This window comes from Calonectris borealis, chromosome Z (assembly GCF_964195595.1).
Source record: "Calonectris borealis chromosome Z, bCalBor7.hap1.2, whole genome shotgun sequence".
NCBI classification, from domain to species: domain Eukaryota; kingdom Metazoa; phylum Chordata; class Aves; order Procellariiformes; family Procellariidae; genus Calonectris; species Calonectris borealis.
In genome coordinates, this window is record NC_134352.1 from 86,472,173 (window position 1) to 86,492,853 (window position 20,681).

At 50.0% G+C, this 20,681-nt stretch overlaps 1 long non-coding RNA gene across 1 annotated transcript; it reads right to left on the reverse strand.

Annotated features, from left to right (window-relative positions):
* Positions 1 to 13,610: 13,610 nt before the first annotated feature.
* Positions 13,611 to 16,057, reverse strand: LOC142075420 (uncharacterized). Its single transcript, XR_012670876.1, has 3 exons — positions 16,043 to 16,057; positions 14,951 to 15,214; positions 13,611 to 14,326 (listed from the first exon to the last, which is right to left on the reverse strand). It is a non-coding gene; the product is annotated as an uncharacterized LOC142075420 (long non-coding RNA).
* Positions 16,058 to 20,681: the final 4,624 nt, after the last annotated feature.

The window sequence follows — 20,681 nt, forward strand, 5'->3', positions numbered from 1 at the left end:
CTGTCACATCCACCTGGCGCCGTATTTCATCACTGCCAACAAAAGCACATCGATATCTAAGCTGTATTCTGCCCTAAGCACAGGCAGACAGGCAATAGCATTTTTTCTACCGTTACTGTCCGTGCACGCTGTAAGCGGTAGATATAGGTCAGGGAACCATTAGACCGGATAGAAATCAGAACTGAGATTGGTTTTCAAGGCAGATCTGATCAGTTCAGATAAAACCAAAATCTAGCCACGTTTGTATAAACAACTCAGACGTAATTATTTTTAAACTATTGGCCAATGTACATGTTGCCATGTGTGTCCTGCTTTCAGGAATTAATGTCTTTTACTCGTAAGCCACCTACTGCTGTTTACTTTATTAATGACATTCTGGTCATCTCTCCTGAGGGCAGTAAATGAAAGCTAAATTTGGCTCACTGTCTTCATTTCAATGATTCAGTCTATCAGGCACTGACTTCTTACAAAGCTGCACTAAACGTGGATGAATATAAAGAGAATTACTGTTTGCTGCTAATGAGCAATCATGTGGCAATAGCTCTGTTTTGCTGCAGAAATGAAGAGAATTTTCCATTGTTCTTTCCCAAAGACAGCGCTGGTGTTATCCGTGTCTGATGGCTCTTAGTCACGACCTCCGGTAACCACCGCAGAGAGCAGCCGTCACCCCACACATGTTGCAAAACACCCAGAACCACCCATCGAGATGTTTCGGGGAGGCTGGATAGTTTCACTGTGAGCAAAAATGAATGAGTCCTCCTAAAAGAAAACATATTGACATCCACGAAACAGGTCACTGCTATACTAGACGCGATAATACGTTTCTTAAGCTATACATTTTCTCCGGTCCTTTAGATGTTCGATAATGCGTGGACCACCCAAGTTAATTTAATGCAAATGTAATTTAACAGATTCCTTGTGTATGTCTTCGAAATGTCTCAAGCTTCTTGCAATGCATCCATCTAAAAAGGAACAGGATTTTATGCTAGCTCAATACTTTAAAGACAGGGCTGAAATGTACAGTAAAAACGTATTATTTACCCCCCCCCACACACAGACGTCTCACGGATCAGATGTTCGTAGCAGTTGGGTCCTTGCAGCTTCCTTCCCACCGCTGCTGCGCGGGCATCCCTGCCCAGGCAAAGCGATGCAGCTCTGGGGACGGGAGCGGTGGCAGGGGCCCCCGCAGGTCCTCCAACAAGGGACAGACATTTGGGGCGGTGAGAAAAGCCAGCACGGGTACCAGCTTCCATCAGCTTTTAGCATCGGACGCTAGTTGCTGAGAAAGAAAAGAAACGGCGCGCTCGTTCAGGCGGTGCAGACAGCGCCTCGTGGCACGCGTCTCGCAGCCGAGGACGTTTTTCAGCAGCGTTAAACTTCGGTTGATCTCAGACAAAATGAAAGCACGTGGGCAGGATCCCCTGCGGGCAGCAGCACGCCTGGGCGGGCGACGGGCGCAACTGTGCCCATCGCCCGCCCAGGCGTGCCGCTGCCCGCAGGGGATCCCAGTGGATCCAGGGATCCAGGGCTGGGCACCCTCTGGATGCTGAAGCATCCAGAAACCACGGCAGCAAGAAGCAGCAGGCAAATGACAGCAACATTTTTACTTTACACAATGGAAACCAACTTGACTCACCAGACCAAACATTTCAGCTCAAATAATGATCCCCATTAAAGAAATGACAGCCCTGCCTTATAATGCGTAGTGTATAAAGAAAGGCATTTATAGTATGGAAAACTAATTGGTTTAGGAATCAAATTTGAAAAATGCAACATCTTCATACAGCAGTGGGAGTGCAAACACTCCTATTTTAATGAGCTTCCTCTAAAGGAGGCTAATGTGTAATATTTCTCTGTATGAGTTTGCATTAGAAATCTGCTGAGATGGGAATACTCATTACCTGCTACTATCTGAGCTTTGCACAAAAATATTGGCTTCTCCTGAGTAACCTGACGCGATTGTCAATGGCTTGGGGAAGGCATCGTGTGGTCGAGGCCTGAAACAACCGTCGTGATATGCAGGTGTGCGGTGGAGTTTTTGCAAAGATGCTCTGACTTCTTAGAAACTACGCACGATGAATATTAATTGAATCTGGGAAACTCTTAGTCCTGATGTCTCAGATCAGCCCCGTCTTTTCCGCTTGCTTTCTAATGAATCTCATTTATGCTGTTGCAAACATATTTTTCTCATTATTTCTCTGTAATTCTGGAGTACGTGCAGCAGCTTCAGAGGGGCTGAGAAACTCCCGCGCGCAGGCGAGGTGTGGTTCTGCTGCCCACCGGCCGGGCCCGCGCCGCAGGCGGGACACCCTGGGTCCGGCGCCGGCGGGAGCAGCCTGGCACGCCGACGGCCATCTGATCGTTCGGCTGCCGCCGGGAAGGGAGCCGGGAGCTTCAGCTGCGTGCTACAGGGTGGTCGTGCTGGGTCTGGTGTATGCAAGAGGCAGGATGAAACATCAATTTACATGTGAGAATAGATTTCATTAGGGATCGTGCCTACAGGTTATTTGCTCTTATCTTTCCTTGTACAAACCCCCATGAAGCCAATTTAGCCAATGCAACGCTGACCTTGTTGTGACGTTCAACAAATTGTATCTTTACAGCTGCATCCTGCTGTTGCCAGCCACCTTGCATTCAACGGCGTGGGATCCACGGCTTTACCGAAACTTGCAGCATCTCCCTCCGTGCGGTTCACGCGCCCCTGCTTCGCCTGCGCTGGCACCTCCTCCGCCTGCTGCCGGCTTGGGGTGGTCCTGGAGAAGGGGTGCCCCGTCTGCCTGGTTTTTCTGGGAGTTGAGATTGCCGGTGTCGGAGGCCCTGCTGAGAAATGATCAAACGATTTCTATGCCCAACAGCTCTTTTCAAGTTGATGAGTTTTTGAATTTCATTTCTGAAGGCTAACTTTTCAACAACAAAATATAGTCACCCAGTGCATGCAAATGGAACAGTTTAAGGATATGAGCACACAGAGTCCTGCTGTAATGGAGACGTTCGTTGCATGCAGAAAATACTGTAAAAAGGAACCTTGAATATTTCTGCTGGCCACTTAAGTGGAATTTATTGACGACTATTGAAACACTAAACACAAGCTCCTGCTATTCTGAATCCGTAGACCAAAATGGTCTGCAATGAGGAAAACCTCAGCTGGGTGTCGTGTGTGCGCGCGTGTGCCCCAGGCGCCGCAGCCCTGCCCTCGGCAGACCCCGGGAAACCCCTGCCCGACCATCGCAGCCCCGGCACCGCCGGCTCGCGCGGGGGGACGGCGCAGTGCCGCGCCGCAGGGACCGAGCCCGGCCCTTCCCACGAGGGCTTGTCTTTCAGAAAGCGAAGCAAACGGAATAGTTTGGAGCAGTTAAACATTATGATCTACTTCATGTAGATCATAGATCCATCAAGAAGCAACAACCGCAGGCACTTTGCTGGCAGGAGAGTGTATGACGCTGGAAAAGGTTGGTTGTTTCTGATGGGGTGTTTTATCGTTCGGCTTTCTACCAGGATGAACTGCCGCGTCCATCCCAATATCCGAGCAGACCAGAAGGGCTGTGCAAATGCAGCGCCCGCTCCGCAGGGCTGCGGCTCTTCCTGCAGCTCCACCTTCACAAGGAGGAGCAGAAAGTCCGTGCTAGCAGGGCTTTATATACATTTACACTCCCTGTTATTTAAGATTAAAATCCCTTTCGTGGTGATCGTATACATTTCCCCAAGTAAAATTAAAGAACTTTTCCCTCACCTTATCTTCAAAAGCTGTAGCCAGAACTGTTAATGAATATGCTACTATGCTTATTAGAGTTGTTGTTTGTTTGCATTTAGCTAAAATAAATTTGAAGAAAGGCTTGCCAGATGCTTTTTTAAAAACAGTGGTAGAAAAAAACCCACTTAAGCATGGGTGTTTTGGAAAGAATTTTATTTGCATGCCTTCATTTATTTTTGTTTCCAGCTTGCTTTTACAAATGTTGAAAACCGCAGAGAAATCTGACTTTGCTAGGGCTCCTTCTCCAACAAGCCACACTGTGCTGAGCAGTATGTGATACTTCAGGCGTTACATGTCACCACGAGAGCTATTTATAAATCACAATAAACAGTGCATTTATAAGGAACGCTTGAGCTTTTCCAAAGCAGACACTGCTTTACCTGAATGCAGCGTTTGGAAGTGCTTCTTCAAAACCGTGTTGCAAACCCAGAATAGCTGCTCAGGAATAACGGGAAAGCCCCGTGTCAAACACTGGGGTTGAGCGGGGCGTGATGCCCGGTTGCCTCACGGTCACCCCACCCTCACGGCAGCAGGAAAGCGCGGTCTCGCCGCCCTGGAAGCCCCCCCGCAGCAATGGGACCAGGGTCTTCACTAGCCAAGGCGTGCTGGACAGTGGCCTGGCTCCTCTCAGTCACGTCTAGGGTTGGGAAGCGAGGGGCACCTGCCCACCTGCTTCCATGTGTCCCCAGCTTCTGCTCCTCGGATCACCGATGGTCCGTGGACAGCAGCGTGGCAACCTTCCTTGAAAACCTGAACCTCCCAGACTGGACATTAGGAAGCATTTCTTTACCAAGAGGATGGTCAAACCCTGGAACAGGGTTCCTGGAGCGGGGGTCGATGCCCCAAGCCTGCCAGTATTTAAGAGGCATTTGGACAACGCCCTTTATAACAAGCTTTAACTTGGTCAGCCCTGAAGGGGTCAGGCAGTTGGACTAGGTGATCACTGTAGGTCCCTTCCAGCTGAAATTATTCTATTCTACTCTAGTCTATTCCTGTTGGCAGCCATGTCCACAAAAGGCAAGGGAGCATCTGCCCAAAGTTTCAGAAAGAGGTGACAGTAGCTGTGATGCCCACGCGGCCGCTTGTTTCAGAGGCTGCTGCTTCTTCCCGTCCTTCTCCGGTCGGGGAGATGGGGGAGGCAGCGGCGGCTTCATCTCCCAAACAGGGCAAAGTGAGGGCACCGTCCCTCTTGGGCGACCAGGCAGCCTCGCAGAGGCAGAGCTCAGAAGAGCGATCGGAAAGGTCAGCAGCATACATTAACCTGCCTCCCGGCCGCCTCGGCACATGCTGGTGGGTCTTCTGTGGCTGGTAACCTCGGGCAAAACTGACCTGGCGGCCGGGACCTGCCGCGTCCCCTCGACTCGTCCCCCAGGCGCCTGCGGAGCGATGCCGAGAGGGAAACTGGAGCGTCAACTGTCCCGGGCAGAGGGAAACACAGGCACTGTCCTGAGTGGGTGTTAGGAAAAGAGGTGGGAAAGAACAGCGACAGAGACAGGACAGTCGAGCCTGACTGACGGTGACGGTTGATTATTTAATAGTACCCAGATACGATGCTGCCTGCGGAGCCCCGAGCACGCGTCCTCCTGTGCCCAGTGCGCACCGCGCTCAGGAGTGCACCGTGCCCTGCCCCTGTGCACCCTGGGCTCCCCCCCAAAAAGCACCAGCAGCCGAGGAGAGGGCAGAGACACCCCTCCTGGGACACCCCAATCCTGCCTCGCCACGGAGCCGGTGCTGGCACGTACTGGCAGAGAAAGCCCATTGCACACAACTGCCAGCACTGTGAAGGGAGAAGCAAAATTATAATACACGGCAAGAATAGCAGTCTGTATGTGGGGGGACAGGAAGGCAGCTTTGAAATGAAAAATATTCATTTAACAAGAAATAAGAGCTCCAGATCCTGCTGCCAGCTATAATTGTGCAGCCTTGCTGAATTCACCGAGGTTGCAAGGGTTAAGGGAGAGCAGAATTTGGCCAGTGGCTGAAACAGATAAGCCATATGTCTGCACACTCCTGAATGCGGAGCAGAAATAATTATGTGATATTCCTGCTGATAATAAACCTACTATATTATCAGCAGAAATTACAGGCTTTCACAATAATTATGTTTTCAATAAAACACGTCGCAAGAAAATTTATATTACATTGAAGTTTTTGTTTCATAAGGAAAATGCAAACGAATTGCCATTGCAACGTTCCTCAGCTCGAAGGACAGTTGAACTAGATGGTATGGCGAGCTCTCTGCCGATGATCCGGCGTCCAGTTGGAGCCAGACGGCGGGAGAGAGGGGCTCCTGGGCGGGGGACTGTCCTCCGAAAGGTGGCCGTGGCCAGCCCTGCCTGTCCTGCACAGCCCAGTGGGGCTGGGGCCAGGAGGGGAGCGGTGGGGGCAGGGGTGCCTGGCCGAGCTGCCGTGGGGGCCACCCAGAGCCTGCACCCAGCCCCGGGGCGCCGGCTCTCGCATGCAACGGCAAGAGCATCCTCGGAGCGACACGGCACGGAGGCTCTTTGTGCGCGGCGAGCCATGCGCCAGCTATCACCAGCTATACGTGTTTACATTCCTTCTGCTTAATATTTCTGTAATCTTCTCTGGCATCATACACTAGTAATTTTTCTTCCCCTACTTCACACTTTTGATAAGCCTTCTGGTCCCGCAGCAGATGCATTGTGAATCTTCTCCTTCTAAGTATCTTGCATATGTTTCATTAAAAGTGTTTGTTTCTTTGATCAGCTTGAAGTTCTGATGTGAAAAAAAAATAACTTTTTGGACTTTGCTTGGCAGCACCCAGCCCCGAGCTGAGAAGCAGCGTTTGGGTACAGGCAGTCACTCAGGGTCCTAATGTCAGTCATTTACTCTTTGCCAATCGATTTGCCCGTCCTCCTGACGATGGCTACAATGTGCACTGGCACCCAAAGATAGAAAATGGGCTTTTTATCCGCTACACTGTGCAACTGCACATGAAAGAACATAGTGGGAGGTGCCAAATGGGAGCAGCAGAAATCGGGATATATTTCACCCGCCGTTGCTTAGCGATGGGAAGCGCGGGCAGGCTGGCATTTCCCGCAGCGGGGGCACCCGCTCCCACCCGGGGTGGGCCAGCCCCTGGCGCGGGGGAAAGGGTGGCCGCGGTGGCCGGAGGGGAGAGGGCAGGCGTGGGGTGCCCCGGACCCCGGCAAGCGCCCACGCGGAGGGCTTGTGGTGGGGCTGCACAGCCCTCCACGGTAAACTGAGGCACTGCCTGCGCTGGGGATGACCCTACCCATAGGCAGGTGGAAGAGCTGCCAGCATGGGCCACCCCGCACACGGGTCCCACGGCTCCTCACGGGTGCCTGGTGCCCTCAGGGCTTCAAAGAGCTGTGGGGCAGGTTTGAAGGTCTGGGACAGTCGAGTTGCACGCAATCTGGGAAGAGATGCGAGAGCAGCTCTGCCAGCGTGCACCCAGCCGTGCTCGGGAGAGCGGCAGCTTGCAGAGGGCAGCCCTGGCCCCACATCGCCACCGCCAATGCCACGGCCAATGCCACTGCCACCACCTCCCTGCACAGCGCGAGGAAACCGCCCAGATGATGGGGTCTCACCCCACCTGCTCATGGTGTTTCTGAGCGCTGGTGCGGGACCCGGGCAGACCCCAACAAGTCAGCCCATCCCTGCTGATTTTGGGCTGTGCTAGCAGGCGCCCACCCCACAGCGTTTTCTCTGATCCCTTGCAGGAACAATGCCAAAGCCTTCACAGCCACCCCTGCAGCCGGCTGGGCCGCCTGCACCCCGCCCCGGGCTGCTCCAGCGCAGAGCCCGCGGAGCACGCCTCCGGCCCGAGGCGAGCCTGCAACGAGCAACGAGCTGCAAACAAAGACCTTCTCCTGCCGCGGGCCTGAGGGCTTGCGGGGAGGCAGCCCCATGCCAAGGGGGACGGGGGCTCGCTGGCCACACTGCAGCCGGGCATGGCTGCCAGCATGGCCAGGAGCAGCCGCAGCCAAGCGGCACTGCCGCCAGCATCGTCCCGCCGGCCGGGAAGCGCGGCCATGCTCCTGTTGTGGCTGCTCACCCCAACACCGGCAGCCCGGCGGGGAAAGGCTGCTGGCATGGCTGCGGTGCTGGGGGACGGGGCAGCACGGCCCCGTGGGGCAAGGGGCACGGCAGGGGCACCTCTCCCCATCCCCTCCCGCAGCTTTCGGGGCACCTCGCGGGGGTCCTGCCCCGTCCCCCGGCTGCGCCAGCAGCCCGGCTGGGGTGGGGGCAGGAGGGGGTCTGCAGGGCCGGGGCCGCTCTCTGCCCACCACGCAGGGGCACAGAACCTCACCCCCCCGCGGGGCACAGAAACTCAGCCACCCGGGGCTTCACACCTCTGCTGCCCAGCGGGAAATGGGAGTAATAATTACAACAATAACAGCAACAACAATAACAATAATATTTTCTTTTATGCTTATACCTAACTAGACTGACGAGTGCGACGCATGCAGGTGCAACAGCCACACTGCTATTAGCCTTAATATCACTGCCTGCTACTTGCCCCACGTGATTTATATTGCCGTTTGTACTACCATGCCTTTCACATGGTGCAGACTTAAGTCATTTCCAAGATAAACTAACTGTAAAAATCAGTTCTTCCAATTATTGCTAAAAAAGGTGCAATTTAAAGGTAGAAAAGGGTGAGCTGCTTTTTTCTGCCTCGCTGGCAGAGACCAACATCTCCCCATACTTTCAGCCAGGAGGAGTCAAAACGCTTTCGCAAGCCTCCCAGATGATCCCACGGGTTTCTGCAAGGATACCGACCAGCTAATGCACTGTGACAACATCCCCCTACATGTCCCTGCGTGTGCCGAGCTCCGGCCAAAGGCCGGCGAGACGCAGGCTCGGGAGGCGCAAGCGCCGAGGACTTTAGCTCTGCTCCAGACACCCTGCACAGCGCCAGCAAAATTCCTGCCTGGATTAATAGCACCGTGCACATATTTTTATTGAATCACTCTTAACACAGCTGCCATTCATAAAATACCTAAGCCTGTACTTTTATTCCTGTTGGAAAACATGTTTAGTTACAATTCCTACAAATGTGTGGATGTTAAAAATAACATAGTATCCTGCGAGCCCTAACACATATGGTATTTTAACTTCCACTAAATCAAGTAAGAGTATCCCAGATTATCTGATTCCGCATCCCTTTATAAAAGCAGTATTACACCTTATTTCAGGACACATTCACCCCAGGCGAGGAGCAGGAGGCCGAGGCTCAGCCGCAGAGCCCGGGGCTGGCGACGGGCGGCAGCACCCTCCTCTCCCGCCTCGCGCCCCTGGGAGAGCCGCTCTGCGGGGGAATTAATGGTTTCTCACTGCGCTGATGAATTTTGCACGGCCTGCACAGCACTGCGGAGGCATAAAGCACTTCACATCCCTTCCCCTCCGTTTTTAACCCCTCCGGAGCCCTGCCGCCGGCAAGCGGAGGACGCCTGCCTTCCACGAGAGCAGCAGCTCGGGGGTAAGGGCTGCCTCCGCTCCCCTGCTCAGCCCTCTCCAGCGCGGGGGGCTTCCCACAGGAGAGCAAGGGCCTCCGTCCTCTGTTTGCCACGGGCAGGGGTGCCGAGGGAGAGGACGGGTCCTGTCCTGCGTGGCTTCAGGTGGGAGCACACATTTTTCCCACTTAAATCTGGAATTGCACCTGACAAAACCCTGCCCTTCACCCAGTCCCTACCAAACCAGCCGGGAGAGACCTCACGAGTTTCGGCGGGTGTCACACCGAGCCGGGACTTGGGGCAGCTCTCTTTGGAGCGAAGCGGGGTCTGCACCCACCGCCCCGCTGCCTCCCCAGGCAGGCAGCCCCGCCAGCTGCGGGCACCGTGGCCATTTTTTACATCGACTCCATCTCACCTTGGCTTCCAGACAGCGAGAAGTTAGGAGGGAGCTCTGTCCTTGGCAGTCCATCATCGCGGCTCTGGCAGGCAGGAACAGATGCTACTTGCTGCTCACGCTGTCCTGGAGGTTGCTGAACAATTTGGGCGTGATGGATGCGGCGCTCCGAGCTGATTTCCAGCTGCACCACGGGCGGCCCCGGGAAGGGGCTCCGAACCCACCCGGCCACCGCCCGCCGCAGGCTCCCCTGTGCAGCTCTTCCAGCCAAGGTTCCCCGGACACCGCTTCGGAGCGGACCCTTCAGCGGTCCCTGCTCGGTCCCAGGGGCAGCTCCGGAGCCTGCGGCTGCTCCTCGGTGCGGCGAGCGCGGTGTGCTTCGAGCCGTCTGCCCCCGCTGAGCCCGTCCAGCAGCAGCTCTGGCAGGGGCTGCCCTGTCCCCTTCCCAGCTCCACTGCCCACTGGAAATGACCACTTTCCGGTAAGGTTGGCTCAGTGTTAAAAACCCCCATATGTACTTACCTCACTTACTATTTTAAGACCCAATGCAATACTCAAGCTAAAATTTAATTAACTGCAATTATTTGCACAGAAGTCAACTGATCTATTCCCACCCCTACACATGTGACAAAACCCTTTAAAGAAGCGAGGCCTTCATCTGTGCAGCACTTCTCTGCTCTCTCTGGTTTTCAGCTCCCCTTTTCTCCCTGTGCCTGGTACAGCTACAGGTGGTTTATGCAGTGAAACGTCTCCTGCCTGTAGCTATCCCGTTTGCAGCCAGGAGCGGGTGTTAAAGCCCAAGTGGCCGAGGAAGAGGCAGGATAGCGCAGTTTGACACTTGTCGACTGGCTCAGAGAGAGTCCTCCCTGTCACTGAAAGTCACCGTGCCCCCAACTGTTCAGAAGTTTCACATTCAATTTTTCTGATGTCTTTCATGAAAAATGATACTTCCTTACCCATCACAGAAGATATTTTCCCCGGCAGGTATGCTGTCGAACATGTTGCATTCACAACATGACACAAAGCCTAAAAATCACAGAGAGACTAATTACTGGAGGAAAATTACACCAAAAGACCAATTTCCTGGTGATGGAGATGACAGCCCGGCGCCCCGGCCGGTTTGGGCAGCTCGCCCGTGAGATGCTGTCGCACCCCGCTGCCCTCGCGCCGCGGCGGAGCAGGGCTCAGCACCCGAGAGCCCCCCCGCGAGCCCCTGCACCCTGTCACCGCTCCCCTTCGGAGCGGGGAGGGCACGCTGGGATGGCTCCGGCTTCTCCTGCTCCATCAAGCACTTCGCAAATTCTTCTGTAGAAATGCAATGAAATTAATGCTGCAATAGTTACAAATACAGTCAAATACTCCTTCAACTGTAAGACTTTATATAAAAGCAAAAATGCCACAAAGATAATTTATATGAAAGCTGAGGTGTGGTTGATGAATTAGTTCATATTTACCTAGATTATGTATAATAAATGTAATGTATATCATTTATATCTATATAGTTCTAATTTAGTTGGAATCGGAAAATAATGCAACATGAATTCATATGAAAAACAATTTTGTACAGGAAAATTAAAATGGTAGAGCATATTGTTTTATATGAAATATTGAGCTGTGCAATCGTATTTGTTATATGCTTTAAGCAGACTTCAGTAGGAAAAACATATTTGTTCCCTTTGGAGCTTCTTTATAAGTGTATAAAAGCTTTAATTTCATATGGTCATAAACGGGTGGAATTTCACAAAAATGCCATCAACGTTCTTCTCCCTTTTCCCATCAACATTAAAAAGTGATAAACAGATATTCAGAAATGCACACCACCTCAAACTTTGTTTCTTTTGTGTTAAGTTATTCAGAGAGCTATTCTTGCCTGTTAATAAAAAATAATTATTAAAAACTACTGAAGATTTCTAAGAATCACTCTTGGAGAAAAAAAAAACACAACAAATTTTGCCTGCTCTGCTGCTGCATCCGAGGTTTTGAACTGAGGTTACACATGGGCTCTGCTTTGGCGTGTGTTTAGCCATGAAGAAGTCAAGAGCATGTTGCATCCAACGCTGCGCTTGCAGATCCGCATGGGCTGGAGCAGAGCCCCGGGACACGCTGGGCTGCGCACACCCGCAGCCCGGCGACCTGCTGCCCCGCACCCCAGGTTTGCCTCCGGCTAGCACGCATCCCGCTGCAACAAGATCAGGCAATCAACAACGCAGGGAAGAGAGGTCCCAACAAGGACCGTCACCTTTCTTAACCAGATCACACAGTTAGTTCTCAGGGTATTTTAGAGAAATTTAAGCAAATGCATGCTTCTGTCCTTCACACATGCATCGTACCATTCCGATGCTTCACTCCGCGAGATGACTGTTGCCGTCAAGTCCCTGCAGAGCACGCTGTGCCCCTCGCAAGCCTCGTCAGACGCTTCTGAGGACAACGACCTCCCAGGCTGTATGAATGAGCAAGAAGTGCTGGTCACCAGCCGCTGCCTCATGCTGCAGAGGTACCACCAGCGATCAGAAAGAGCCCGCAGACCTCTGGAAAACCTCGGGAAATGAGTCCAGGATTTTAAAAATTTGATGGGGAAACTATGGCAATATTGCTGGCTTCTGGTCCGCTTGCAGTTGAACAGAAAGTAACCACAACTGCTTGAGCTGCCGGAGCTTCGCACACCCGTCGGTGCTTTGGGCAGACGGTCCTCGTCCCTCCACGCTCGGGCTGTCTGCAGGCTATGAGTACCCTGCACTGGGGACACGGCGGCACCGAGGCGTCTGGGGGATTCCGGGGCAAGGTGAGCTGCTGCTGGGGCCATAACCGAGACCACGGCTGGCACGAGCACTTCTAACCCAACCGCTCTCAGCTCTGCAGAAACGTTGGGTTTGCCCATGCCCGCACAAACCCAGCAGGACTGGGACACTTCCCAGGGCCTGCAGGACTCAATGTTTAGAATAATACTATTTAATGTAATATTCAGATCACCTAGATGTCCACCCTGCGGTCACAGCGCCTGGGACGGCTTGCACAAACGTTGGCAGTTCCCAGGACATCACCAGACCTTGATAACCAAAACTGGCCCCTGCAAAGGGACAAAGCAAAAGCCACCCCTGTGAACAGCACCAGCTGAATGGAAATTCAACAGCTCACAAAACAACTGCCAAGGTACAGCCAGAGCCTTCACGGCTGCAGGGGGGCACAAAGCCAGTGAAATGAATGGCCAGGAGAAGGACTTTCCCCATAAACTCCATTTGGAGCCCCCACCTTTTCCCCTGCTGCCTTAAAGGATTATTGCAAGTGTTTTAGAAATAAGCTACGTGGACATATCCGAGACAAGGAGTGGCTTCCAGTATTACATGGTGTAAAAATACTAGAAAGAGAGAGCTGAAGCAAACTGCAGGCCAAAATAACACACACAAAATCCTAATGAAACCCAGCGATTGGGCTTGTTGGTCACGTACACACCCCGACACCCGGCCTTTGCTCTGTCTCTGGCCAATGCACATTTCTCAGGTCTCGGAGGTAAATGCACCTCTGTCTGCTCGTAACAGGGACAGAGGCACCCCAACGTCGTTCCTCCCCCCAGGGTGCAACAGCTCGCCCTGGCCGGCCGGCAGCCTCCCGCACACCCGGGAGGAAACCACTGACTTCTGCCAGATTTTCATGTATTCTCGGTAACATGGTGTTTAAGGGGGAAGAAAGGGAGCTGGTGTCATTGTTACAGCTTGCGCTGTGTGCCAAGCTGCCAGGATGCTGCCAAAGATATCAGAGTCTTTAAGATGTCTATTAAAACCTCCTGGTATTATGAGATGCAACAGAACTAGCCTTGTGCAGAGGTAGAAAGTAATTATGCAACTCTTATGTAAAATATGCAAGCTTATTTTCTAGGAATGATGCATGGCCTTAAAATGACGTCTCAATTTCTTCCCATTCTGGAGTACACAGGAGATGTCTCACTCTTCCAGCTCTCCAGGGCTAGAGCTGGCTTTTTCCACCACTGAAAACCAGAGCCAGGAGGATTTGTCAGAAGGAAAAAAAAAAATTCTTAGATCAAATAAATTTTTAAGCAACCTGCATATCTGTGTGCAGCGCATACAGCTGATCCAAAACGCGTGCATGTGCACACAAGAAAGATGAACTTCGAAAAGAGTAGTTCCGTATTAAAAAAGTATTAACACAGATGAAGTGTCAGACGCTGCAACAGCGCCGAGGTCAGAAGTGCCATGACCAAGGTCCCAGCCTGCTGCAGCGCGGGCGCTGGAGCTGCTGTGGGAAGACGCACAACGGCTGCTCTGCATTCAACGGCCGCCGCCTCTGTTTGCGGAGGGAACTGTATGCCGTTTACCTTTGCTCACGACATGGTTGACCCCTCGTGTCCAGGCTGTGATGGATTCCCAGCCACCGGATCAAACTCCCGTGCGCCGCAGCCTGGCTTTGTTCTGCTGAGCCCACGCTTGAGCCGCTCGGTGAAGCCATCCTTCTGCTGGCGCTGTGGGCTCACGGGACACTGTCCCACGCCACATCCACACACGTCCTCCGTCCCTTCACACCGCTCCTAGGCCCTGACACAGGCAATCCCTCTCAGTGCAATCCCGATGCGCATTTTCTCCTCTCTGTCCTCCGGGCTGTTGCTGGAGACACATGGTAGCCCCTTCCCGAGGCAGGGCTGGGAGGACACAGGGCATCGTCTGGATGGACACATTCACATCCGCTTCAGGAACAGCATCAGAGGGGTCAAGAGCTCCTTAACGCTGTCTGGCGAGGAACGGGGAAAGAACCGGGGTGATGTAAGATACAACTCACCGCGGAAATATGTGCCGAACCTGCCCTGGGAGCTTTCAGAGAATGTGTTTTCCCAAGCTATCGCTCGTTACTTTAAACTATAAATAACATATCACCTGATTGTGAAGAACACAGTTCAGCACAAGGCACTAGCTAGAGTCACGCAGTGAACTAAAATGATGTACGAAACGTGTTTCACTGGGAGTTGTAATACAGATTACTTACAGTTGCAGGCAAGATCTAGCTCTTCAGAAAAATGGACTGATAAAATACCTACCTCCAAATAGATCTTGCCAGATCTCAAAATAGCCCACAAACTAATCCCACAATTATGAGTCTTTGATTTAGCACCATCCCCTTCAGGAAAAAATTTCCCCAGGTTAAAGCACTTCAGAAAATATTCCACATATGTGCTCACACATAATTATTTTTTCCTCTCTCCAGTCCCTCCTTCACCCACTCAGTTCTCCTCACCTCTCCACGTTAAGTACTTTCCTCTGTCAAATATCCCTTTGAAATCCATTTCATCTGAAATGCCAACAGCTTTTAACCCAGTAATAAGGGAAGGACTGGAGGGGGAGCACGGGTGCAGCATACCTGGGCAAGGCTCGGCAGGTAAGATTGCCGTGAGTGGCCCTGGCCATGTGAACAGCCGGCACGTGGTCCTCCTCCCAAGTCAACGAAGGTCTGCAGAGAGACCTCATAGCCGTGCAGAGCAAACCCCGCTGCAAGCGGGCACAGGAGAGGGGGTTCGGAGTCCCATAGCGGGACATCGGTGGCCATGGTCTACTCAACCCCTTCAGGACCCGTCCCATCAGCGTGTCTTGGCAGGCTGCAGTGTAACCAAGGGGTACTCAGCAACTAGGACAGATGGTTGAGGAAGGGCAAATAGAGCAACAACATTAGTTTTCCATTAAGAAAATTAGTAAAATTCACAGGCATTGCTGTTTTCACATTAAAGTTAGCTAATCAATTAAAAATCCTAAATTGTTCTTCTCCTGCTACATCATCTCCTCCTCTTGCTATCTGCCAGTTGTAGGAAGTTTCTTCTTGTTCCTTCTCTAGTTGTCACTACTCACAATTCTGAGAGAGAACACAACCCTTATCATTTCTTGATGGTGTAAAGACTGAATATAACCAAGAATTATTTCCACATCCCTCACGTAAGTGAAGCAGTACAATAATAGTCATAATTGTAATATCCTCCACAGAACAGTATTTCTGTTCTGAATAGAGCAGGATGAGAACTTCCCATTAAAACTTCCATTTTTCAGTTGTAAACCATCCTTTTCCAAAACCTCTTTTTTTGTTTTCTCTCACAGACAACTTTTTAGTCTCCAGGTTTCCTTATCATTAAAGTCATAGGCCCCTTCCCAGCCCTAGGACAGAGACTCTTTGTCCATCAGTGGGACTGTGTTGCTTCCATTTATTGACCTCTTCTGGCTCAAGAAGCAGCGCCAAGACATTAGACTTTTGCAATCATCAATTCTGCACCTAAGCGCAAACTGCCTTTAAGAAATAAGAGCCCAGTGTGCAAGGTGGGCCAGGGAGGAAAGCTGGGTTGGATAACCAGCTACACAGTTGTATTTGGCTATTTAAACTTCACTTTTTGCAGGATACAAGGTATGTCTGCATTTTGGTGATCTGATCGATGATGAAATGATCATCCCATTCCTGTGCTTATCTTACCTTGATACCTACATCACCACACAAGACCTCAGACTTTTACAAAGATATGAACCATGAAAACTGAAAGAGCAAACAATTAAAAATATGAGAAAGAAAAAATTAGTATTTCCTGAAAGTTCACTTCAGAAAAAAAAAGGCATTTTCCTAGTGAATGGCATACTTATAATCTCTCTGTTTCACTGCCTGAGACCGCAGAGTGGAGAGGTAGTGGTCTTGGTGAGTAAAATACATGTTGCAAAGGTTAGAAAAAGTCACTGAGCAATTTTTATTGTCTGGTTTTTTGTCAAGATACTGAAAGTTGAAAATTTCCCCCAGTGTTAATAATACAGTATTAGTTACACATGACTGCTTTACTGGAGTTAAACCAACATGACTCCTGCTCACTCAGACCTGAATTTTTCCAGCGGCCAGGAATTTAAGAAAACAAAAGCCTTCATAATTTGCAATACCGGTCAGTACTTAGCGTGACAGGAGCCTTAACGCAGACCAAGCGCTATTTTGAACTCTGAGCATTTGCAAAACATACCACAGGAATATCTGCTCTGAGGGGAAAATTTGGGAAACCGTGGGACTGGGTATTTCAAAGATAAAACTCCTGAAGAATCCCTGCTTGAAAACAAACTGCATCCGAGTGGTAGACTGATGCACAGATGCTCATCTACAAACCAACACAGCTCAGATGGGTCCAGATCATTTGGTTTGATGATGTGGGGGCTCAGGAGTGAAAATCTACTGCTGAGACTTTCCAAGAAAAACGGATTCTAGTAAGAAAAGGGATTTCCCGAGGCAAGGTCGGCAGAGCTGGTGGCTCTCCGCATGCTCCCAGCAGGAGATTTCCTCACTTTGCAGGATCAGGCAGGTAGGTTTCCTTGGCAGCTCTTCCGGGATCATTCCTGCCTCTCTGTAAACACAGGGCTGTCAGGAAAGTTCACATCACATGTTATCATCATCATCATCATGGGAACTGAAGAAACCCAATTTCCCTCTGCACTTGACACTAAATATTTTCCAACTTCTGTATTTGGCTGTGTTGGTTTTATACCGGTGTATCTGAATAGAAAGGCCCAGTAGATTTAACAAAAATTGGAAACATTTCTAGCAGAAATTAGTTTTAACTTAAGCATTTACATGCTCTTTAGCAGATACAACAATATTATTTTTATGAGCAGCAACAAACTCTGTGGCTAATATTCATTGAAGATAGAAGAGATCCTGGAAATTCATCTTCCCCAGCCTTCCATGTTATAAAAGCAGCGTTTGTACGGCGAGCACGGCTGGGGAAGCGGTCCTGGGGCTGAGCGCTCGGCTGTGCGAAGGGTGCAGCCCAGCACGGAGCCAGGCATCTCCCCTGGCTTTACACCAGCTGCGAACACACCATGGAGCGCTTTTCTCTCCTTTCTTTCTCTGTCTCCACGCCATTCCTCAAGTCTCACTGGGGACAGTTGTTGTGGGTTAAGCCCGGTGGGCAGCACAGCCCCCCCAGCCGCTCACTCACACTCCCCCAGTGGGATGGGCAAGAATCGGATGGGTAAAAGTGCAGAAGTGGTGGGTTTAAAAGCAGTTCAACAGGTAAAGCACAAGCCGCGCGCGCAAGCAAAGCAAAAGGAGGAATTCCTTCTCTCCTCCCCATCGCAGGCAGGCGTTCAGCCACCCCCAGGACAGCAGGGCTCCATCACGCCTAACGGTGACTGGGGAAGCCAAACGCCATCACTCCGAAAGTCCCCGTCCTCCTCCTTCCCCAGCTTTAACTGCTGTGATGCCGTATGGTCTGGGATATCCCTCGGTCCCAGCTGTGTCCCCTCCCAGCCCCTTGTGCCCCCCCAGCCTGCTCGATAGCGGGGCAGGGTGAGGAGCAGAGAAGACCTTGAGGCTGTGCACGCGCTGCTCAGCAATAGCTAAAACATCCCTGTGTTACCAGCACTGCCCTGGTCACAAATCTAAAACACAGCACCATGCTAGCTACTATGAAGAAAACTAACTCTCTCCCAGCCAAATCCAGGACAACCGCAGACAAAAAGCATAAATAGGGTGTCCTCTGCTCTTTCAGGAATGTCATTGCCAAAACCAGCCACTCTTCCAAGGAATACAGGCTCAATCACACGTGGATCGTCCCGCCACAATACGGATAGGCAGCCCTGTGCCAGTTCAACACAGACGAGCCCCACCTCACCTACATCGAAACAGGGTCAGGAGTTTTACTCCAAACAACTCCGGAGCTCCGCTTTGCCGATCCGGGATTTGGGAGCATTTACAGACAAGAGGCGGGAGCTTTGACACTCAGAAGTCATCTGTTTTCATCCCTTTCACCATATACCAGCATTTGCATCCAGTACAACTTTAAAAACACATTTGCCCATCATTAGCCCTCCTATTCCACGTGGAATCCCATAAATTACAGCTGCTACTAGAAAATTAAGATGTATATAGGGATATAATTCACAAACTCTGTATCTGTTGCATCTGGAAGTTCTGGAGTGTTGATTAGTTAAATACATAATTATGAGATAGCCTTAAAGGCAAAAACTGTAAACAGTGACTTTTGCTAAGGAGTCTCCTGTTGGTGTTATCATACAAAATGTAAAATGCTGCGAGTCTAAGTAAGAAATTTATCTTAAAGAAAAAAGTTGAAAGACTTGTGCTGAAGATACAACTTCTTCAAAACATTTCTTCACAAGTTAGATAATAATTAAATACAAATTAATTACTCCCACAAAGCATGTCATTTAGGCAAAAGCCTGTGGTTTTGAGGAACATTAGCATCTTGTTCTGCAATTACACAGCTTAGAAGCATACAGTTTGGTTTCATTTTTGTACTACTGCTTCTAGACTCTATACATTTGCACCGATTTCAAAAGAAACCATTCATTTCCACGTGTAACGTGTCAGTAATGCAAGTGTTGGCACAAGCCAGACCAAGAGGGACTGAAAACTGGAAATCCAGTATGAGCGCTGAGGAGTGACCCAGAGAGCCAGCAGTGTAACTGAAAGAGATCTGCTATCTCCCCAGCACGGGACAGCACTTACCCGAGTACAGAGCCCCACCGCGGGGAAGGGGACTACTGACCAGCTTGACCTTACGTCCACGCTTACGCACTCCCTTGGACAGAAACCTAAAGAAGCCACAACAGTTGTTTTTAAAGTCTTTCCTGATTTCTTTTGTTTAAATAAAAAACATACTAGCAAGGCTGATTTTTTATTTTTCCCAGGAGAGCTTGCAGAGTGGGGTTCAGTAATCACTGGGTAACAGTAGCCCACCTTTTGCCTGCCTTCAAAGCATCAAGCCAAGACTCCCACAACATGGGGGCAAAGGGCAGGCAACATGACACCGCAATAATTAAGTGCATCCAGGAAAGTGACGCTTTTGCCTTTAGAGGAATTCCTCCATGGCAAAATTTGGCTTTCTATTGAATCAGGAAAATCCAAATACTAAAAATATTTGTGTCACGGAAACTCCCAAATATTTCAGTTTGAAAATATCAACATCACCTTATGAAAATTAAGCATTTTGACCATTATACATTATTTTAGATAGTACAAAATGCTATCCTAAAATCAATTGGAAAGGTAATTCTCCATTTTGTTTGTGAATCCTTTCAAAATTCTTTCACTGACAATTTTATGAAAAGTGCAACGTTCCTGTAAACCATTCCAGTTTCACCAAAGTATATTTTCCAACGAAAAATTGTTCAAATTATTTCTTTTCTGCCAGCTTTAACTGCTCTGACTTGTTGAAAAAAGCTCTGGGAATTTCTTGGGGATAATTGTTTTAACCATTCAGCCTCACAGCTCATTATCATGAGTTCTTTATCTAGAGGAAAATCTCTGCTAACATGAGGAGTCACTGGGAACTCTCAGGTGCTTTGTGCCTTTGAAAAATCAAGCTGTTTGATTGAATTTCTGAATATAGCTTTTTTTTTTCCTTCTGCCTCCTGTATTGGAAGCAGAACTATATTAAATTACATCATATGATAATTTATTGTTTATGCATCATATTGGAAGTGCTGATTGAATATCCAAAGTATGACATTTGAAATCACATCTTTATTTCATTCCACAGTAATAAAGGACTATTGTACCCTGACATATTTATAGCCTTGAACGGAGGAGTCGGTTATGTGCCAGGTAATTGTCTATCGGCTCAACCCACAGGCCCCGAGACTTCTAAGACAGAAGCAAGCCGTACAGATTAATACGAAGTGCGACTGTGCAGCTGTATCTTGCGATCAGCAAACCATCGCAAACCCAGTCCACGGACCCTGCGGCTGCTCCGGCATCAGCCCTCGCTGCGCTCAGCCTCTACCTTCCATCTCCCCACAAGCACCCGGGAAAACAGCGGCTGCTTGCTCGAGCCTCCCAGAAACACCCCTCTTTGCTCAATGTACACCTCCTGACTGCAGCAAAGTTATTTAGCTTGCTGCAGAGGAGCATTTCTCCATTGCATCAAAAGCCGTAAAAAGTGGACATAAGCAGGAGATGCTTGCCAAAAAATGAAAATCACTGCAAAAAGCTTATTCATTTTAATCAAAGATTCACAAAACAGAAGTAGTTTCCTATCTGTATTTTTTTTTTCCTTTGGGGAAAACTGATTATTTCAGCTTTTTCAAACCAACAGCTTTTAAGACATATTTAGTTATAAATT